The following is a 21,772-nucleotide window of genomic DNA, read 5'->3' as shown; positions in this document are numbered from 1 at the left end:
CCGTGTTGAAGAATAAGGGCCCTGTGGTGGGTTGACTACCTAAAATACCTGTTTAGAGTTAATGCAGGCAGTCAGTAGGGCCAAAATGCAAGTCATGCAAGGTGTGGCGCATGATGATGATGTCAGCCACTGTCAATCCTGTCAAAGCACCGGTCTTGTATAAAAAAACAAGGTCCCGGACAAACCACTAGTGGAACACTATGTTAAGAATAACCACACCAACATGGATATAAAGTGGTGTGTCTTACAGAAAGTGAACACCACCTGTAGAGGTGGAGACATTGACAAAACCCTGACCAGACTCGAATAGAAATGGGTCGACAAACTACGAACTTTCAAAGAGGGTTTGAACGAGTGGAAGCATTTCCTGTAAAATATGGCGACAGTATGTATGTCCTATGACAGAACACCTGTCTACAGCAATGTGTTTTATACAATATGGCTGCAGATGCTCTATGAGAAACCACATCCACCTTGCATCTGGCCAGACTTTCATACAGATCCTTTCCATTTTCTAAAAACAAGAATTTGCACTGTGTAACAATTTGTTTTTTGATTTTGTGTCAAATCTTTTTTTTAAAGTAATTACATCTGTAAATTGATATAAACCATTGATGTCATATACCTGTCATGAACAACATGTGGGAATGAAGTAACACAGGCCTGATTCTATACTACATGACAGCTGACACCCAAAGGGATCGACAGTGGCTGACATCATCATCATGCGCCACACCTTGCATGACTTGCATTTTGGCCCGACTGCCTGCATCAACTCCAAACAGGCATCTAGGTAGTCACCCCACCACAGGGCCCTTGTTCTTTAACATGGCCCTAGCCTGCATTCTACACACTTGCATCCTCAACATCCGAGACGACACACTGCTGCTTCAACGATCTTGGCAGCTGAATGCCCTGGCAATAGGTAAGCTCTACTGCACGCGGCTTTATGCACAGAAACTGGTAGGCCTACCCTCACTGTAAGGAATCTCTAAACAGCATGACTCAGCACATTTAAACGCCCATAGCCCTTCGTGCCACCTACACCATAGGCTGCATGACACGTGTTGTGGCTCCATAATCCAGAACTTGCACAGCCCACATAGATCACGGTCCACCCTTCCCCCAGGACCGTTGAGAAGGGGCACTCTTTTTAATCACATTGTTTTAAATACAGATTTGCACTAATTTCTCCGTGCACTTGGTAAATGGCATTTGTGATTCCACAGAAGCCCTTTTTATCTCATTTAAGCGCACTCCACGTTTAGTGGGACCACCACTAGGTCTACTCTCACCAAATCTGCTAAGACCTACACCACCACCTCCCTAGTCACACACTATGGGCTAGAGAGGAACCGCACCCTTGGGGTGTCATTTAGTAATCCTACCTCCTTATCCCCTGACAGGCGTGACCGCGCCTGTTGACAAGATGACGACTGATTCCTAAAGAAGTGGATCCTTCCACCTCTTAATCTGAGCCACTAAGCTCCTCGGATTCAGTAAGCACCGCCATCCGCCTTACATAGTATTCATAACTTCTCTCTGCTAGATCTTTTGCTGACCACGTACATCCTGACACTTTCTGTCTGTTTCACTCCTACAGACCACATAGGACCCTCCACTCGTAAAGACACTCCTGTACTGATGAAGGCCTACACCATTAGAGCTCACCTAGCTCCATGCAAAATGGCCGAAACACTGTCGTGTTGACATGTATTATATGTTGTTCAACTCTTGATTGTGCCCACACTCTATGGGCCCCGTACCTGTCTATGATGCCACTGAATTTTCTAAGCCTCCTTCCCAACAAACCTATAGAGAATGAACAACCTGTACAAGTAGATGTCTCAAATATTGACTACTTGATCATTCGTACTTAGGTACTACACTTTGTATGTCCTCAAATGTGAATGTCGTATGTTTTTGAAAAATACCAGTGTATTACTACACCACTGCACTTCAAAATAAAACCCTTTTGTGTAGAATAACAGTTTCATGAGAATTCTGTGACCACCCACACAAGGGGTTACCCACTCAGGGTGTAGCAGTAGTTAGTCTTCAGCAGAGATCGACCTGACCTTGCTCATTCGTTTGATATTATTGTACCGACCTGGGCAGGGCAAGGCAGCAACCAGGTACCCTTCTGAATACTAGGTACCACAAGGAGACTGCACAGCCAACAGCTTAGAAAATGACGGCACCCAGTAGTACCAGACGCTAGGGTGGGGGAGCCCTTGTGTAGGGGGCTTGAAAGTCCTTCTAACTCCCAACAACGTGGTGGGAAGATTTTGAGATGGGGGGGGTGAAAGCAAATGGGGGGGAATTTAAACTAATGAGGAATGAAAACTAATGGGCAAGAGAGAAAAATGGAAAGAACTGGGGAATGATGATTGGGTGGAAGGAAAAAGGTAGAATTGGGGTAAGGGAACGAAGTGGGACATGGGAGGAAGATTGTTGATTTGGGGTATGGAAATAATTGGGGAAGGTAAGAACTAGGGTTTGGAATGTGTCACTGAGGGGAAGAGTTGGGAAAGTAAAGCATTGGGTGATAAAGAAGTGGGGCATGTAAAGAGCTGGGGAATGCAAGGAATACGGGAATTAAAGGAATGAGGTATGGACAGAATTGGGGAAAATTTATTGGGAATGTGTAGATTTGGGGAAATGAAGGACCTGGGAATGGGCAGCAAAGGGAGGAAATGGGGAGAAACATTGGGGAAAATGATGCCCAGATGGGAAATGAAAAAAAGAAAAAAAATGGCCATGGGTAGAGCAGGATGGACCAGGGTAGGGGAGGGGGGGTACACCTGTCAGGGTCCTCTTTGACCTTGACGGGAAGGGACCAAAGAAGCCATGCCCAGCGCAGAATCCTGAGTTGTGGTGGAGAAACTGATCACCTGTAAGAACTCCTGGGTTGATGCTCAATAAAGATTGCTGTGGCAATTTTGACTTTCACCTTGACAGCTGTTACTGCCTCTTTGTTCAGGGGAAGTAACTAAGGGGGGGGTTTACGGAGGGCGTAGGTTAAGGGGAGTTTACGGAGGGCGTAGGTTAAGGGGAGAATGGATACATGTCGGTGTGTCTGGTATGATGGGGGCAAGTGTGGGCTGTCCGCGCTATGCTCCATGTGCAGTTTTTGCGGTACCACCTCTCGGAGGATTCACAGTGATGCTTTCGTCCCTTACTATTGGAGGGACAGGTGGTTGCCTGTTGTAACAGACTACCTTTTGTATTGTTTGTTTACTTGTGCAGGGTGTCGTAGCACACAATGTTGTGGTTAAACCCGATGATTCGATCAGCCACTCTAGCTTTCAGTAGCAGCAGCTGGCCGACAACTGGCCAAAACTAAAAAGGAAAGGAGCAAAATGATGTTAATAAAGCACTTTTGGTAGAGTGCATTTAAAAAAAATAATCTGGAAATGCTACCAAATGTAGCACATGAAATGCCACGTGCATGAAACTGCTTAGCAGCCTGTTCCCCACAATCCAAATGAAATGTACTGCATTGTCATATATGCCTATCGGTGTGCCATAGATTGTCCACCAATGATGCAGTAAACCTTCCGAGTGCCACCTAATACTACATACCAATGCCACAGCATATTGTACAGGGAGAGTATTTACTCCCTAAAATCAATGACTGATGCATGAGATTTAATTGGAAAATTACTGTATAAAAACACAGAAGTGTTTGGTAAGAATTGGTGCAATCCAACTGGTGAAGACTACATTAAACTTACATGCTTGGTATTAGGTAACCCACCTTTTAATATAGGCCTGTACTACACAAGTTGGTAGTGTGACTGAGCCAGGCGTATCTCAAGAGGGGTAATGTGAGCTGCACAATTGAAATCATTAAGTACAAGTAGCCAAGTAACACTTATATACACTGTTATATAATTCTTTATTTATAATATACACAATCTACTAGTAACATTCAATCAACGTTTGGATTCAGTTGTTAAAAAACAATAGAAGTTGGAAATTACTTTTCTTATGCAAACACATTTGCTAATACATTTCCAGCACATAGTGACTTCAGTAAAGGTCAGTATTGCACTTATCTTCAGTTAAAAACTCAGTTATTGAGTTGTCTAAGGAAGGAAAGGTTAGGATAAGACTTAGAAATTACTTTCAACAGTTTGTAAAACAATTAATCTCCCTAAGTGAGGCAGGTAAACATTTATCGCAGCAATAATAGTATCCACAATTATAACCTATGAGGGTACTGCCAAAGCCAGTAGGATCAGACGGGTTCCTTTAGGGAGCTAGGACAGCCGAAGTCAATGGACAAAGTCAATAGTCTTGAAAAAGTTAGTAAGTTCAGAAGAAATCGCAGTAACTCAAGTGAGCTACTTTGTAGGGAGCACAAGCTGTTAGGCCAGTGTGCAGGTGAGTTGTGATCAACTCCAAAAAGTACTTCGCAAGATGGGAAGCACAACTTATGGCTAAAAGGTGAAAATCCCAAGACCCACAGTACCTGTGATTTGAAGAGAAATTTTCTAGCTGGATTCCTCCTTGCTACAGCTTGGCAGACCTTGGTGACGAAAGGGAGGACGTCTGGGGGGCTCCTGCGGCAGGACTCGGGAGAGGGACTCGTCAGCAATGGATTTCCTGTTTCAGCAGCACTTCAGTGTTTTGGCGCCTTTTCCTCTGAAGCAAATGAAGAACGAAAACTCTGGTTGGAAGAAGCTTGCTTCCTCAGTCCTGGACTCTGGTGAGGGGACTCTGGATCAAGATTTCCTGCTTCTGTAGGGTCCTCTGGATGCCCACAAAGATCCGGACGGATTCGGACATCGCAAGATGATGCACTCGTCAATGGTAAAAGGACCCCTAGCATTGGGCTTCTGCAGCTTTGGTGAGGTACAGCAAGTCTGGGGATGCACCCAATGGAAGCTTCTCTTGAGGCTAGTTGGTCCCACCAGCCCAAGGGAGGAAGTATTCCCGTACAGGTCTTCAGTCCATATGAGAACTGGGTCAGCACAGCTGCAGGGCTTCACCAGTCACTTTGCGGTCCAGGAGGTTGCTGTTGGCGTCTCGTCTTGTTGTCTTCTTTGGATGTACCTCTCCAGTGGTCGACTCTGCCTCTAGTCCCAAAAACCTCACTTTTTATCCGTTTTCCAGCCTATGCTGTCAATCAGGCAGCAGGGTCAGCCGCCCAATCGGGACTGGTTTCACTCAGGCACACCTAGAGGCAAAGGACAAGGATGTTTCGGGACCCTCCCTCACTTCCTGCCTTTCCAGACACACTGGAGCCTGGGCGGGCTTCGGGGCTGAAGCCTGCCAAAGGCGAAAGAACTCAAACCTGCTTCAATTAACAGAGTAAAAGCCAAGAAGAAACGAACAAACAGAAAATGGCGAAAAATAAGTATGGGGGTGGGGTGGGGGGCATTTTGGGAAAATGCACACACCCATGGGTGCTGGACTGCAGCTGAGAGTCCAGCCCATGTTAAAATACACACTGGTAGTAAAATTAAGGCACTGCCAGCAGTCATTTAAAGTAGGTTAGTGTAATAAAAAATGTAACGTGAGAAGTGGGATAAGGAATTACTGAGTAACCCCCCACCCCCAGCACTCAACACAGCGTGGTGTGTGCTGGTTCCACAAAGAGAAAGGTAGGTAAGACAGGGATCATCTTACTATTCTTGGGAACGGTAGTTCACCCAAGAAAATTTAATTAAACATTAAGAGAAGTTCAAGGCACATCTTACTAGCACTGCACATAAGGTGCTGTAAAGCAGATGCCTATGGAGTTTGTCAGTCAGGAAAAATACATGAGGGAGTGAGAAAAAGGCCCCACTCGGTCGTGACGAAGAATAATCACAAGCCCTAAGTCCAGCAAAAGAGCTGAGGGGTCTCTAAGGTGGAAGTGAATTGGCACAGAAATTAAACTTCTCCCTAACACACAGCTTGCCCTTAACTCTCAAGAGCACCCCTGACTTCGAGATTTTGATAGGAGCTATCCCTGAAATTAATGTCTTCCTGCAGTATCCACCACCTTCCAATCAGCTGAGATGGATGTAAAGCCCAGAATCATCCATGTATGCATGCAGCGCCCTTACAAAACAACAAATACAGCACAGTAAAACGCAGTAAAGATGAGAGGCATTCTAAATATGGATATTTTTTCAGTCATGATTGTACTTGATAAACACATGTTTTTTTTCTTTTTCATTTAAAAGGAGCCCACCTTCAATATTTTTCCTTTTATAGAAGCTCCTTTTTCAGATTAGATTTCGAGTGGTGATGCCTTGTTTTCTGAAAGGCAAATGCTGATTTGCCCTTTGCATTTTCTTCAGTTAGGAAAGGCCATTTGAATAAACTGGGCAAGTTTCACCTTAAGATATGTTCACTCCCTGTGACCCCGCTTCCCATTGCACATGTCAGTGTGTCTACCCCACATTTGTTAGGACTTGTGCCCTGGGTATAGTCTACATATTCAGAGCGGCTCTGTTGAAGTAGTGAATATTTTTCTGTTTGATTGTTGTCTGCTGGGCGTCTCGAACTCAGCACACTATCACCTTAGTTTTAAGTTATTACCAATGCTTGCATGCTTAGAAACGTGCTTCATTAGTCTGCAGTGCAGGGTGGCGCTGCCCAGGGAGTAACACTGAACAGCTGAGAGCCTGAAGTAGGAGCTTTAATTGCCCCTTTTTCCCAGCCTACACCCAGGTGACGGGTGGAGGGGGGAGGTCTGGGTCTCAAAATGTATTGGGGTTGAACATGACCCATATAGCTCATCTGGCCCTGAACCGCCTCATAGATTGAAAGGTCACCACTTGCCAGAACCACGAGTTGAAGTCCCTGGACCGTAGTACGAACTTGCAGGTTTTTCATAAGTTTGCCAGCTTACATGAACCTAGGCCAGACTTCCTTTTCTGGGTGTCCAGACAGTTCAGGATTGCCGGTGCACAGCACACTGGGTGAGATATGAGCTGGAGCAGGTTTGAGCGGTGGAGTGACGGATCCGCGATGGCAGGAAAATCTCGATTCCAATCATGCTTGTTTTAAGCTGCTGAACAGATTTGAGGTGTAGTTGAGGAAGCTGTGTGGGGAACAAAATGTCACGACTTCAAACCGAGGGGCCCAACTTGTACAAACATTTTAGGGAGGCGTGAAGAGCTGCAACCACAGTTTGGCTTGCTTTCTTGTTTGTTTTTCCCATGTTTGAGTTTGCTTCTACTAATACGTTTGCATTTTCCTGCTGTCTAACGCTTAGGCCCTTGGGTCGCTTTGTGCTTGGGCTTCTGGGATTGCATCTGCTACTCAAGTCCTCTGTTCAAAATGTAAGTCCTGGCCACTACATTTCTTCCAAAAATGTTAGCTTAAGAGGCCTTTGATGTTTAAGTAGTTAAACTTAACGAGATGATTTTCCAGTTTGTAGACTAAGAGAAAAGATGACGAAAGAAGTGACAGTGATTTAAGTGAAGCGGTGAAACTCGGGTGCGTGACGAAAGCAACACCAGAGCTGATTTTCTGTTACTTACAGTCAATCTCCTCACACCGGAAAGCGGACAAATTACACAGCATATTAAGTGAGTAATGTTGATTAACAGAATGGCATATATGTTGCAATCCTCTTTTGTCCCAATCCTGCGTGCATTGATATTTTGGTTGGAATAAGATTACTGTTTTTGTTTTATTTTTATTTTGTGCACACTCCTATCATACTTTCTTATCTCATATTCTTTGAATGACCCCTGGATGTCCTAGTACTTTTAGCATTTTTCTTTAGTGATGTGCCCCTTTGGTTACGTTCAAACGTTATCTTTTAAAAATTACATGAACCTATGCATGCCTATTGTGTTCAGGGGCACTTTGATATAAAGGTATAGGCCTGGACTCACCTGGTGAGATGATTTGATTTCATACAGTTGTAATGCACAGAAAGGCTGGTAGACTAAACTGCATCTGTGCAGAAGTGGAAAAATGTAATCGCACAAGCTGATGGAGAAGGCAATAAGGAAGAGTAACATAAACCATGAGACTGTAAGGCTTTCACGAAGGAATGCAGACATGAGATGATTCTCATTTACAAAGGTAGGGCATCACATAAACTGGGACCAAGGACAAAATGCACCTGTCCCCCCTAAACATATACCTGGAATTGGGGACGATCAATCAGCACATGAAGATGTCCATAGCTAAGAAGTCTGGAAGGACAATGCAATGTGTACATACAGGCCATTATTTCTGTAAGAGCTGTGAAAAACAGGAAGGTGTTTCACTGTCCAGTCCCTGGGGATCCCTTATTCAGGTTGCCAGGGAAGGGCCATCGCTATTGGATCCTGACCCTGGGGGTGGATAAGCGAGGATCACCTGGGTAGTGGGGTCCTCTGGGGGTGGGGGGTTGGAGGGGTGGAACACCTGTAGGCGAGACATGGTACTCCCTATTTACTGACAGCTGTTTACCCGACACATTCCCTCTACCTTCATGGGATACTACAACGATCAGCCCAACTACTGTGACGAGCAAGAGGAAGACTGAGACTATGAAGGTTACCACTAGTGATCTGCAGTGGCCCTGTCCCACTAATAAGGTCAGGCACTCAGTCACACACACACCTGAAACACATTGACAGTCATACAGAGTATAAAAGTTGGAGCTCAGAAGCATACAGGGAGCTAGACCGGGTGCGTGAAGGGACGGCTGAGCGTAGGCTGTTGGGAACCAGGTTGAGGCGAACACAAGGCTGCGACGCTGCTGGATTGCAAGCAAGAGCAAAGGAAAGCAATGCGAGGGAGACGTATCTCCAAGAAGCCAAAATAGTTCAGAGAGTAAAGCCCAGAAGCCGGAGAAATACCTTCTGTGATGTGCCAGAAGGTTGCTCGTTTCCCCGAAGCAGGAGACTTTGCCTGGGAGGATCAAAGGAGGTAGAAAGGAGAGACCGTGACCTCAAACTAGAAATGAAAGACGTGATGAAACCATCACGGCCGGTGAGTTCTTGAGTGAAGGTGGAGCCCGGTTTGTGAAGCTACGAATGTTCAAACAAGGTTACGCGTATGACGGCAGACGCATGAAGAGAAAGATTTGATTGTTCGAAATACAAAGTAATAGAGTGGTCCTGCAGAAATAAAGTATGCATTATCGAAGGTCTCTGAAATGTTGTAAGAATCTGAGAGAATGGGGAATGGAAGTAACATTTTGAAAAGCCGTTTGAAGTGCAAGTTGAACAGGGAGGCTCTCAAGAAAGGATTTAGTGTGGAACATTAAATAAAGTGGAAGTGTTAAGGAAGTGGAACTTCCAAGTGCCCAGAACGACATCTGTGAAACCAAGGTGCTTGGAAAGCACGTGTGAATATAAGGAACAGAAAAATTAACCAAGATGCATTAGTTGAATGGTCAAGCATAGGCCTAAGTAAATCTATGCTGTCTCGAAAGTCTTCAACACAAGTCAATAGAAGGTCCACATTCTGGTGTGGGAAGCCTGAGGGCCCTGTTGTGAAAACTGTTAATTTATTGCAAGTAAAGAAAGGTCCAGGCTCGGGTGAGGGAAACCTGGGGGACCTGTGTTAAAAAACGTATCCTGACCTATCGTTGTACCAGAACTGTGATTTATTGGTGTGGTGTGCAACAGGCGAGGGAAGCCTGAAAGAACCGTTTTGTTGAAATGGCGAGGGAAGACTGAAGAGAATTACACATTTGATGCGTAGGAAGCCTGAAAGACTTAAGGAATTATTTGAACTGTGCCTACTACCAACCATGAAGGAACTTTTAAAGAACCCCAGTGACGTAAACCTGGGGAAGACAGTTGTGAACCAGCTCCACTGCCATTCAACTTTATTTTGATACTTTTATTGTTTTGATGCATATTCCTACACTTAGGCAAGCATAGGTTTCTGACACACAGGCTCTTCTTTATTTTGACTGACTGACATTGACTACTTTGTTTTCTTGGGCAGAGACTACTCCCATTATAGTGATAAGGCCAGTTAGGAAGTCTCCAACCCTTTGCAGAACTTATAAAGATGTTGAAACATGAAGTTTTGTCTGTCCAACTCATGATACCATGACTGCCTCACAGAGCACCATCCGGCACCTTTCTGAACATAAACACAAGGCAAGAAGCAGTGCTTTTTAGTTTGTGCTACCTATGTCAAAGCCATTGCATTAAGATTACAGCTAGGGAGAAATGGCATATGAGGAGGGGCAACACATCCTTTAGGTGTGGTTTTTGTTTTAAAAACATTTTTTGCCCACCCATTAATTGCCCATGGCAATGCTAATCCCTATGGCCGCTCCAACCCAGTTCCTGCCCCTCACTGCCCATACCACCTTCTCATGGCAACTCTTTGTGCTCGCTTTATTCAAACATTACCATCAAACTTTGCACTCAAGTCTGTCAGTGTTTTTTTGTCAGTGTTATAAAAATGATGTAACCTTCATCTACTCTATTTATAAACACTATGCGTGCCCTTCACTGAAGTCCTGTTGGAAACCAGCATTGGTAAAGCCAACAGTTTAAGTGCGTCAACATTGGGCATTCACCAAGCAGTGTGCTATTATATGCCCAGGTACTGACACTATTTTGTAACTGCTACAATCCAGTAAATACCACTATGGCAGTGCCTGGAAAAAAATGCCTTTTTCATGCCTACACAAAAGCTATTGCATTGCCAATGCTCATTTAACAATGCCTTCTGTGTGCCCTTCACAGCACAGCAAGGGGATGATGATGGGTTAGGGATGCATGTTGTCTGGCACTTTGCTTTGTTTCACGCATACATTTTCTTGTATAGCTCTCATTAATAATTGGATCACTTCTAGTTATTTTGACATTGCTGTTTCACTTCTGTGCATGTTTACTTTAAGTTTCTACATGTTTCCAGATTGAGGAATTGCAATATTGAAAATATGTTGTGAAAAACTGTTTACAGAGGTAAGTAATTTAACTTATTTTTCTAGTGATGTAATTTCCTGTGGAGTCACCTTATACACATTAGATGGGTCCCACACTGCTGCACTTAGCCCCACAAATCATAGGAATGGCCCTGCATGCAGAGTGAGACACAGAAACAAAATCTTTCTGGCAAGCCACTCGCACATATCTCTCACACACCGCACATTGTGGCCCTAAAAGAAAGGGAGCAACCTCTCGGTGTTTGTTGTTGAGTGGATGTTTATTTGTACTTCTATATCAACTTTCACTGTGGCATTAGGTGTCCCTTTTTAAATAAATCCAATCCACCCCAGGCATCAACTTATTTGTGAGAAATCCATAGCAGGAGTGGACATCTTGGATAGGTACACCACTTTTTTTATTTTTGATACATGTTTACATTGCATTGTCAATTCCATGTGTTGCTAACTGCAATTGCTGTATAGTCTCCTTTTTTTCTTTTTCAGAGTGGACATTTGTAAATTTGTAACAAAACAATCCAGTGAAACAGAACATGCCTGTGTTGCAGTCTACTGATCAACCTGTCAGAGGATCAGAAGCTAAAAATACAGATTAAGTTTCAAATGAATGCATTTCAAGAACTTCACATGATGTTATCACGGCCACCAATGAATGACGAAAGGATCTATGGAGCAACTGGCAATGCGGAAGATGACCAGAACTTTGAAGTCTTTGTTGTACAGAAATCACCAGCCTTTCAGATAACAAGGGAGCTCTTCTAAGTGCAATAGTTCAAATCACCCATCTGAAAAATTATACCAGTTCAAACCATTGTAATGAAGTCACAAAAGAAGCGTGTATTGTATTTTCAGGAAAGCTGGTTCAAGGATGTTCCATGATTGCACTACAGTACCACACTGGACGGAGTTATTTGCTGCTTCTGTGCAAAGTCTGCTGCACTAAAACTGGTTGTTCTCTCGAAGAATGCTGAGCAAACGTTTTTACTGTTGGTTTTAAAAATTGGAAAAAAGGCTATAGAAAAGTTCAAGAAGCATAAAAATTGTTTTGCTCATGAATACTCTGTACAAAAAGCAATGGATAATTAGGAAGCTAAAAGCAATGGATAATTATGAAGCTATTCTGGAAACATGAGAAGAAATTGCAGCTTCCAAGAATATTGGCGCTATACCTGCTCGTGCCGGTTAGGATGAATTCTCATTTCTGTGCTAATTCCCTTCAATCGTAGAGATCCCCAGCTCTTTTGCTGGACTTAGGACTTTTTAATTTTTACCTTGCAGTGAGTGACCTTTTTCCTCACACTCTTGTGTTGACCTGATTTGGATTATTTATTTGCACTGTTTTTGGGGTCTGACAAACTCCATAGGCATCTACTTTTTGTATGGTGACGCACAGCACCTTCAGTGCAGTGTCACAGAAATCCTTTTAGATTTCTCATAGGGTTTAACAACCTTTTCTTGAGTGAACTACAGTTCCTAAGAATAGTAAAGTGAAATTGACTTTACTTACTTTTTCTCTTTCTTGGTCCAGCCAACCCCATCTTATGTGGAGTGCTGGGGGAGGGATTACCTAGTAGCCTCTTATCCTACATTACCCATGTAACATTTTAATGTTACCCTCGCTACTTTAAATGGTTGGTGGCAGTGGTTTAATTTTTCCTACCATTGTGGTTTTCTACCGCAGGCTAAACCCCTCAGCTGCAGTACAGCACCCATGGGCGACCATTTTGTCAAACTGGCCCCTGTCTGTGTGATTGACAGCCTAGGGTGTGCATGAATGGAAGAAACCTGCTTAAAAGCGGAGTCTTTTGGGACAAGAGGCAGAGTGGACCACTGGGAGAAACACTGGACCATGAACAAAGCTTGCTGCATCCTCCTGGACCTTTGAATCGCCCGGTGAAGCCCTGCGGCTGTGCTGGAAATCCTTTTTCCATTTGACAGAAGCTCTGGAAGCGACGACTTCCCTTGAGTTAGTGGGACCAACTAACCCTGAGACGAACCGAGTACCAGGGGTCGAGTAATCCGTAGTAGAGTGCACCGTCTGAAATCCATCTAGAAGCTCCAGGAGTCTCCTAAGGATCATCCAGAAGCAGGACGACCAGAGCTCTAGTCCCCTCACCAGAGTGCAGGACCCAAGGAGTGAAGGAAGCCCAATTGGTATCCAAGATCTGCGATTGTGCTGTTTGCTAATCGCTGGAACCAGTAAGTGCTGCAGAACCGAAAAGAGCTCATAGCTGCCGATGACCTCCCAAGTACTGCCGCAGGAGCCCTCGAGAAATCCTCCCTCTTGTCCCAACGACTGAGGCTCAGGAACACAGGGTTTGCACCGCTGTAGCAAGACCGAATCCAGCTGGACCACTCTTCTTCAAACCAGAAGTACTGTTTAGACTTGGGGTACTTAACTAATTGTCTTTTAGCTGCGCTTTTATCAGTTGGGAATTGCAGTGGCTTACCTTTTTTAGAGTTGATTCCAATTCTTTTTCACAGGCTTAACTGCTTGTGACCCTACAAATGATTTTCTACGACTCTTATGTTGTGCAAGACTGAAGTGCCTCAGCTCCATAGGCTGTGTTCCAATTGACATCTGGCTCCCTGAAGACTATTTTAGTCCATTGATTATGATATAGTTTGTCCCTCAGAGGTGGTAACTTGTTTTAGACTGTTATTGCTGGGAAAGGCTTGTCTAGATTTCATTGGAAGATTATGTTGTCCTCACAACTACTGAGAACCAGTTTAACCTTTTCCTTCCTTAAACCTTTCCTTTCTGCAACCATAAAATCTGCAAAGCAACTAGTGTGATATATAAATGCCTTTACTGTCCTTGTGAATGAAGTCACCTCAGGGTATAGGAATTGTGTAAGAAGCACATCCAAAGAGTATCCACTTACTTGTTTGGTTCTGAAAAGTATATTCAGTGTTGCATGAATTGCCTTTTTAAAGAACGCTTATTTAAAAATTGATGTTAAATAAATTTATAACAGAAACCTTGAGTTTTTGTTACTTGGCTACTTGTATTTACGTGATTTAATTTGTACAGCTCACATTTACTCCTCTTGATAGACCTGGCTGCTCAGTAACACTAACAACTTGTTTAGTACAGACCTATACCAAAAGGTGGGTTACCTAATAACGAAGCAGATAATTGTTGTGTAGTCTCACACAGTGTAACTGCATCAATTCCTACCCAACAGTGCCTGTGGCCTATTAAAATTTCAAGAGGGAATAACTTTCTTGGGTTGAAGATTGGCTCTCCAAGTCCTGCAGCTCCTTGAGTGCTTGAATATTGCTATGCAAGGACACCAACAAAGAGTATGCGGATTACTTGCAGCTGTGAATCACACACAATGCCATCCTAAAGCTTTGCAATGAACAATCTTTTGACAAGCTACTCCTGTACAATAACCATATGGTGGCAAGAAGTTTGAATTCCATAACGTGTTGATGAAGGATTAGCTGAAAATGTTAATCGAAGCGCCATAAAGGACTACTATAGAGCACAGTATTTTCAACTATGCTGTTTCTGTTCAACTTATGCAGCGTTTTGACCAGGAAGGCATTGAACTGTATGAACACATTGAATAGCTGCTACCAACAGGCAGACAATCTGAACATAAGTGCCCAGAAAATCAATATTTCCTCCTCTGCACAAATAATTTATCATGCGTCCATAAGTATTCTTCGGTCTCAGAATTGGTCGACCTCTTTCGACGAATATCTCCCACAGAAAGAGCTTACACTTCACGGGTGTAGCAGCTGCTGCAGATCCTCGTTACTGTTACAGCATTTTTCTGGGAGGATCAGAGGAGCTTTAGTGCTTTGAGATGACTGAAAACCTGGCTGCATACAACTAGGACTCAGAAAAAAAACTCCCATGTTTGTGTGTGCAATATACATAAAGATATTATGGATCTGGTTCACAAACAATAGCAATAGAATTTGTCATGCATAACTGCAAACATCTTTTGTTTTTACCCTGACCTTCTCGCCTGCTGACTGTTCTCTCTTGGCACCATGCACCTGGCCACCCTCTGTCCTTTGGTCCCAGGTACCTGCTCATCCTGCCACCCTCCCGCACTGCCTCCGGGCCACCCCTTGCACTGGGGTCTGTATCTGTACCCATACAGCCCCCCCCTTTTTCTTCCTGCACTTATCAGACCTACCCTGTCTGCTGCCTTAAACCTAGCACTTGCAAATTGCTGGCTCCATTACCACTGTTTGTTGCCTTTATTATTTATTTATTGTTATTTATCTGTTTCTCCTCTGCTTTGCACTTTCCACCTCTTCCCCCCCCCCCCCCCTTCCATGGACTTTTCCCTCCCTCCCTCCCCCCCCCCCCCCCTCCATGGACTTTTCCCCTCCCCCCTCTCCCATGACCTTGTGCGTTCTCAATGTCACTGGGCCTAGTAAGATCGCTGTTTTGTTCTCCCCCTGTTCCCCTCCCTTGCTACGCTCTGAAACACTTGTGTACGAGCGCAATAGAAAAAAAATATCAATCAGTCCCCGACCCAGAAGGTCTGTAGTTCTGTCCCTTTATTATACTGGGTTTCCTGTATTCGCTGTGCTTGCTGTAGATGGATATGAGTCACAGCGTTTAGTTTCTCGACCATTTCAGCCAATTTGTGCACATAATCTGGGAGGGAAATCTCCTGCTGTGGTGGTTCTATCCATTCCTCTCGCAGGATGTCCAGTAAGGTCTGGATTTAAAGCTCAAAGGTAGCGGATCCAGTGGAGGATTGTGGGGTATTCCGCAGGGTCATGAGGACCAGGGGATTCACTGACCCCTCTCCTTATCTGCCGATGGTTTTTCTCAGCATCTGTTTGATCTGGTTATATCGCTCTACCAAACCATCATTTTGAGGGTGATAAATCAATGTTTTCAGATGGTCTAGTGCAGGGTTTGGCACACCTTGAGGATGGTAGACATAAAGTTTGTGCCTTTTCAGTGATGATTTCTTTCAGAATTCCTACTCTGGCAATAAAAGGCATTAACACATCACAAATTTGCTGAGTGGTGATGCTCCTTAAGGGAAATGCTTCCGGGTACTTGGTGGCATAATCCACGATCACTAGCAGATATTTATTGCCTTGGCTTGTGTGGTCTAGGGATCCCACACTATCCATTGCAATCCATTGGAATGGCTCTAATATCAATGGCATCGTTTGTAAGGGTGCTTTTGGAACATCGATTTGTTCATTTGGCATTCTCCACACTGTTGACAGAATTGCGTGGTCTGACGAAATGCCCCTGGATTTTCTGGACCGTCTTTTCAGCTCCCAAATGCCCCTCTTGCACCTGCACATGGGCCACTTCTAGAACGGTGGATCAGAATTTGGCGGCCACCCGCCACTGCCTAAGTGTCCATCTGTTTAAGGTACCACCTGGTAGTGCAACCCTTTTTCCTTGACAAAATAGGGTCCTTGCCCTTTTCTTTCCTCTTGCGCTGATACCCGTAAGGTGGGATCCAACTGCAGCGCCAGTTGGTAACTGACCCTTGTTAATCTAATTTCCAATCGATGCTTACAGGCATCATGACCTTCATGCCATTCTCTCTGCATTTCCCTTTTCTTTGCTCTACTTTTTATAGGTCGCTCTGGTCTTGCTTCAATGACCTCCATCAAAAGGGGCACTGTCCAGCCAACTTTCCTTAATCTGTTGGATAATCGTAGGCGTTTGCGGACACATCCAACCCCACTACCAGGGGTTCAGGGAGCACATGTAACACAGCTGCTGTGATGTTTAACTGTTTCCCTGCCAATTTAACCTTTATCTCTTTGGCCGGATACACCTTTACATGCACACACCTGATTGGGAAGCTCCCCCCCCCCCCGCCCCCCCCCTGCACTCGTTGCACCTACCAGTTGACCACTGACCGCCGTTTTTTAGACGGAGTACAACATTGCTCTTGTTGGTATCCCATCTAACTCTGCTTCACTGGTATAAGGATACAGAGGGTCGATGGTAATCCGGATAGTTTCCACCCGGGGTATGTCAAAAAGGACTATCTCCATAGGCTTAGCTTTGCTCTTCTTGGGACACATCCAGGCTACATGCCCCCATTCTCCACACTCTTAGCACTGCAGGCTTCTTGGTAACAATACACTGGGTCGGCCTGGTATCCCTCTGTCGTTTTCAAACAACAGCGATGGCTGGGTTGGCGTGGCAGAGGGCAATCCCAGACCTCGATTAGGCTGACCATAGGACAGCCTCCTTCCCTGTCCCGCCTTCTGGTAGGCTGACACGATATTGACTGCCTCCGCCAGGCTTGGCAGATAGTTTCACCCACTGGTGTACTGGAGCCGGCAAAGCCTCTATGAACTGTTCCAAGACAATTCGCTGTGCCATTTCATTGGTGGTGTCTGAAGCCTTTTGACGGCCACCTCCTTTACCCTATAGAATAACTGTCTGGGTGTTTTGTTGGGCATCAGTTTCGTCTCCTGGAACTTCACACTGTACGTTTCTTCATTGTGACCAAGTCTTTCCAAAACCTCTTATAAACATATGTTGCTCATGGGGTTAGCTGCTTGATATGCACTCTGCATCTCTCCTGTCATCAAGGGTGCGATATAGTAGCTCCATCTGTATTGAGGCCACTGAGCCTTCCTTGCCACACACTCGAAATTGACCCAAGAGAATGGGGTAGGTTGCCAGTGTTAGTGGCATCTAGTAGCTGTGTGTGAGAAACCTGACGGTGTCTCACCCGCTAGTCTCTGTGGGGATTTTTCATCCAGGTGGCCACGACACGGTTATCTCTTTCAGATCCAGTTCCCGGGGGTGCACCAGTGGGGAGGATCTCTTGGGTGAGGGGTCTTTTGGGAGTGGAAGTGGGACACCGGATGGTGAGATGCAGTATCCCGTTCCTTGTACCACCTTTACCCCATCCTACTGGGTAGAATACTTAGGAACTCGACCCCCCACCCCCTTTTTCCAATACAACCACTTTCTCACAGACAGCTCACTGTGAGAAAATTGACTAAAAACCGAGCCGTATACCTGACATGTCCCAATACAGTGGTTGGGCAGGGTCAGGCAATTTCTGATCATTAAACACACCTGACTTCATCACACTGCCCCACACGGATAAAAGGCGGAGCACCAAAGAACACTTTGAGCGAGGAAAAGCACACAAGGAAGCAGCAGTTCCAAGATGGCAGTTTAATACAAGGTGAAAGATGGCAAGACGGAAGAGGATTGCTAGGAGGGAAGTGCCCTTGACCTTTTCAACGAAGGACTGTTACTTTCATGAACCTTTGAGAATAGGAAATGTAAGACCGGGAATCTAGGCTGAAGAATCCTGCATTGTGTGTCGGAGATACCTGGGGCTCTCCTGGGTCAGGGGAGGGAGAATAGATTGCCACTGTGATACTGTCCTTGGCTCCTTCAACAAAGCAGCGCTAGTGAAGTCCGCACAGCCGGTGAGTTGGGGAGACTGATACCAGAATGGTCTATGTTGAAGCAAAGGTTGCAAGCGGCAACATTTGTATAGTGAAAACTGAAGAGAACAGTGTATGATGCGTATGTGGCAAGCGATGCGAACATAATTAAACAGCAGGTGAGTGATTGAACTTTGAAGCCAAGCTACGATACCGTAGACAGTGGTACGGCACCACATGGGTGCTCATTTGAAAGTCTTTGCTAATTGAGGAACAAGTATATGAAGTTGATCTGAACCTGACTGAGGGGGATCCGAGAACAAAGCTTGGTTGAGGAGGATCCGGATCTGAGCCCAGCTGAGCAGTATCTGGGGGTGAACAGAGACACCCTAGATGGAAAGTATTATGATAAGAGAAGGATCTGAGCCCGGCTAAGGGGGATCCGAGGTGTATAGTGAATCGCCCAAGAAAATTGAGTATTTGTGAAAATCTGAAAGAGGAAAAGAACGTATTTGTTTGTCGCATCAGGCCGTCTGAATGAAGAGACTTTGAAAGACGGACTTGGGCACAGAAGGCCCTGTTGCTAATGATTGAGCTGTACCCTCGTGCTAGAGAAGCCACAGACTGTTGAGCTTGAGTGTACCGCCTTATCCCATGCTGAAAACGTGGGGAAGGGAGGCCAACGGCCTGAACGTCCTGACATATTATTTTGTGAGCACTTCTTTTTTTTTTCTGTAACATTGTTTCCCACACTTATTTGAATTTAGCAGTAAGGATTGGCAATAGGTTTATTAGTATAAGCCCTTTTTATTTTGACACACCACCACTAGGACTGTATTATTTGATGGTTGTAGCTTGCTCCCATCTGTAGATTTAGGATTAGATTGGCATTTTTCGACCCCTTTTTGAAGTTCAATAAACGCCCTTGAACTGTGGTCACTTGTCTGTCTTACTGTTCATACCATGCCTTCCAAACGCGGTGCCTGCTGCATTTGAAGAACCTGTTGAAATGTCTATCTGCTTGAGCTTGCTGATTCTGTGCCTGCTGCAGTTGTTGCTGGCCTTCACTCAGTGCCTTTAGTATAGCTTCCATGGCGTTCTCTTTCCAATGCTGCTCTTGCCATCGCTTGTCACCTGGTCAGGGTATTGTGAAAAAGGACACTGAGCCTGTAATATGGTTTAAGGTGATTTATTGCACGTTTAACACACACAAGGTAAACCAGAAAATCCACATCTTTCAACGTTGGAGGGGCGGAGGTTACTTCACTGTGCCCACCCTCTCGAGCCGTTCTTCCCCTCCACCCCTTCCCTGCGGTGGGCCGCGCTCCAAACCTGGTAGCGTTGCCTCCTGCATGATCCTCCTTCCTCAAACACAAACTAACAGGCACATTCTGTTGATGCTCCCTCTTGAGTGGCCTTCCGCGGGAAGTAAGGAAATCCCTCGTTAGCGTTCTGCAGGAATAGGGGTAATGCTCTGCAATGTTCGGTAACGGCACTCTGTACACAGCAGGCTGGTTCTCTGTACCCCGGTGGACCCTTTCACTCTCCAGGTGACCGCAGTGCTGGTTCTCTGCCCCCCAGCCGGGTGCCCCTCACCTGCTGTACCTAATATACCCAAAGGTATGTGCCACCTGTTTCTTGTCTCTGGAGGATAGCACGGGCGGAACGTGCTCACCTTGGAAGCAAAATGACGCGGAGAAACACAGGTTCGATCCCCGGGTCCACGCTTAGAAACCTCTGGGTATTAACTGCGTTATAACCCATTACATTACATCACAATAGAGTGCTTGACACCACACGGCTTTGTGTCAAGCAGTCCTATTGAATGAAACCAAAGAAAGTGAGCACAAATGATATATAGCTTTTCTTTTTTCTTTTTTAAATCGTCCCGTTCTGGGGGTTCAAGCGCAAGCCCAGTCGTGGACAAACCAGTGTCTCATAGCACTGTGCTATTTCGTAGGTGCTGGATTTCAATAGACTGCTTGACACATGCTCTATTGAAAGAAACGGATGCAATCCAACACCTATGGAATAGCACAGTGCAATGGGACACTGGCTAGTCGCCAACAGTGGCACCGAAAGAAAAGTCTGTAGTTTGAGCCCCGGTAGATTCCTGGATTGATAGGTTTTGGGAGAGTGCTCGGGCTCAGCCTCTGCACACCTAAAGCCCTGTTTTCTATTCTATGTTTCGTTCGTTGTCTAAATGAAGGTCACTCAGATGTTGCAGCCATAAAATCCTTGATTGCTTCTGCAGTAAAATCGTTGATTGCTGCTAGGCAATTTTGCTCTCAATTGAAAGGGTAGCAAATCTCTCTTCAATTGGTGAACACAGTGCACTGAGGCCATTCCAAATGTTTTTGGCAGAAGAATGAAAGTGGGTATGAAATAAAGGGAAAGCACAAATGACAACCCTCCAAATTGTAAACAAAAATGTTGCTACTTTTTTCTTTTTGACTTTGTCCTGAAATAATTTGTATCCCAATGTGATCAAATCGGAAAATTAAAATCTCCCTCCCAGGTGCTGCAAAATGTTGGCATGTGTGGGAAACAGTTGGGTAGTGGTGAAAAAGAAGGCAGTTCCTAGCTATATTTAGTAAGGGTTGGTTATAAAGAATGCTTTGAAATTACTTGAAAGCGATATAGGGGAAGGTGAGAAACTTGGGTAGGCTATGAGGTGATGGCAATGGTGCAGTGCTGAAGGGAGGACCGAGGTAGGACCAGCTCCATTGGTTGCTTCAGACAAGTCTTTCAAAAGTATAGATACAATGTGTTTTTTTTTTTTCCATTGGAGCACAAAATTTAATCGCATAGTGTAAACCGGTGTGCATCCTTGTTCAAAAAGGAATCTATGCTGACAATCTGGTCCTTGGAATGCTTCTTTAATGAAGCAGTATCCACTGGGCGCTCACTTGCCTCAGTAGATACAATAGAATTTACTCCACTATAGTGATGCAGGACAGGATTCCGTTGAATTATACAGTCTTAATAATCGGTAGGAAAGGCTTCGAGCAGCATGACCCCAATGACTGCTTAGCAGTAGATCTTGGATTATTCAGTTAAAGTTCATGTCTTCCCACTATTGGTTAGGGAATTCTCAGGCAAAGGCAGGCTTTTGGGTAGCTGGCCTTCAGGGTCTTGTACGTTCAGGTAGGCTTGTAGTATCTGGGTATTGACCAAGGTAAAAACTGGACTGCATACTGGTACTGGGTTCATTTCAGGACTGTTCATGGTCAATGTCTGGTTCATGGTCTGGTGCCGAGTGTCCACAGATGCGGAGAAGATAACTGGCTCAGTCATGTCAGTAGAGGCTGCATGTGTAAGTAAATGACCGTCATCTAGGGATGGAACTGCACAATCTCTTGAATCGCCAGCATCTTCACGCAGAAGCGCACATTTGGTTTGTGGCAGTTTGAGCTGTTTTGCCAACGGGAGAAGTGAATTGTACACTTGCTGTACAACAGTTTGAGTTGACTTGGCTTGAAAGCAAAGTTGAATTAGGAGAAGGATATGTGTTAAATTGTAACTGATAAGCATATGCCAAGGCCA

The 21,772-nt window shown here is 44.9% G+C and overlaps 1 protein-coding gene across 2 annotated transcripts in view; it reads left to right on the top strand.

Moving 5' to 3' along the window:
- Positions 1 to 21,772, top strand: part of EMD (emerin) — a 427,558-nt gene that overhangs the window by 20,715 nt on the left and 385,071 nt on the right. Inside the window, exon 2 of one of the 2 annotated variants that reach the window (XM_069645445.1) lies at positions 7,375 to 7,532. The exons of the other annotated variant lie outside the window; for it this stretch is intronic. The gene's annotated coding sequence lies outside the window, so the exon portion shown is untranslated. The remainder of the gene's footprint in view (positions 1 to 7,374; positions 7,533 to 21,772) is intronic. 2 annotated transcript variants of the gene reach the window in all.

This window comes from Ambystoma mexicanum, chromosome 2p, assembly GCF_040938575.1.
Source record: "Ambystoma mexicanum isolate Mex_15411 chromosome 2p, UKY_AmexF1_1, whole genome shotgun sequence".
Lineage (NCBI taxonomy): Eukaryota > Metazoa > Chordata > Amphibia > Caudata > Ambystomatidae > Ambystoma > Ambystoma mexicanum.
The sequence above is the reverse complement of the archived record's forward strand: the minus strand, read 5'-3'. Positions and strand labels throughout refer to the sequence as shown.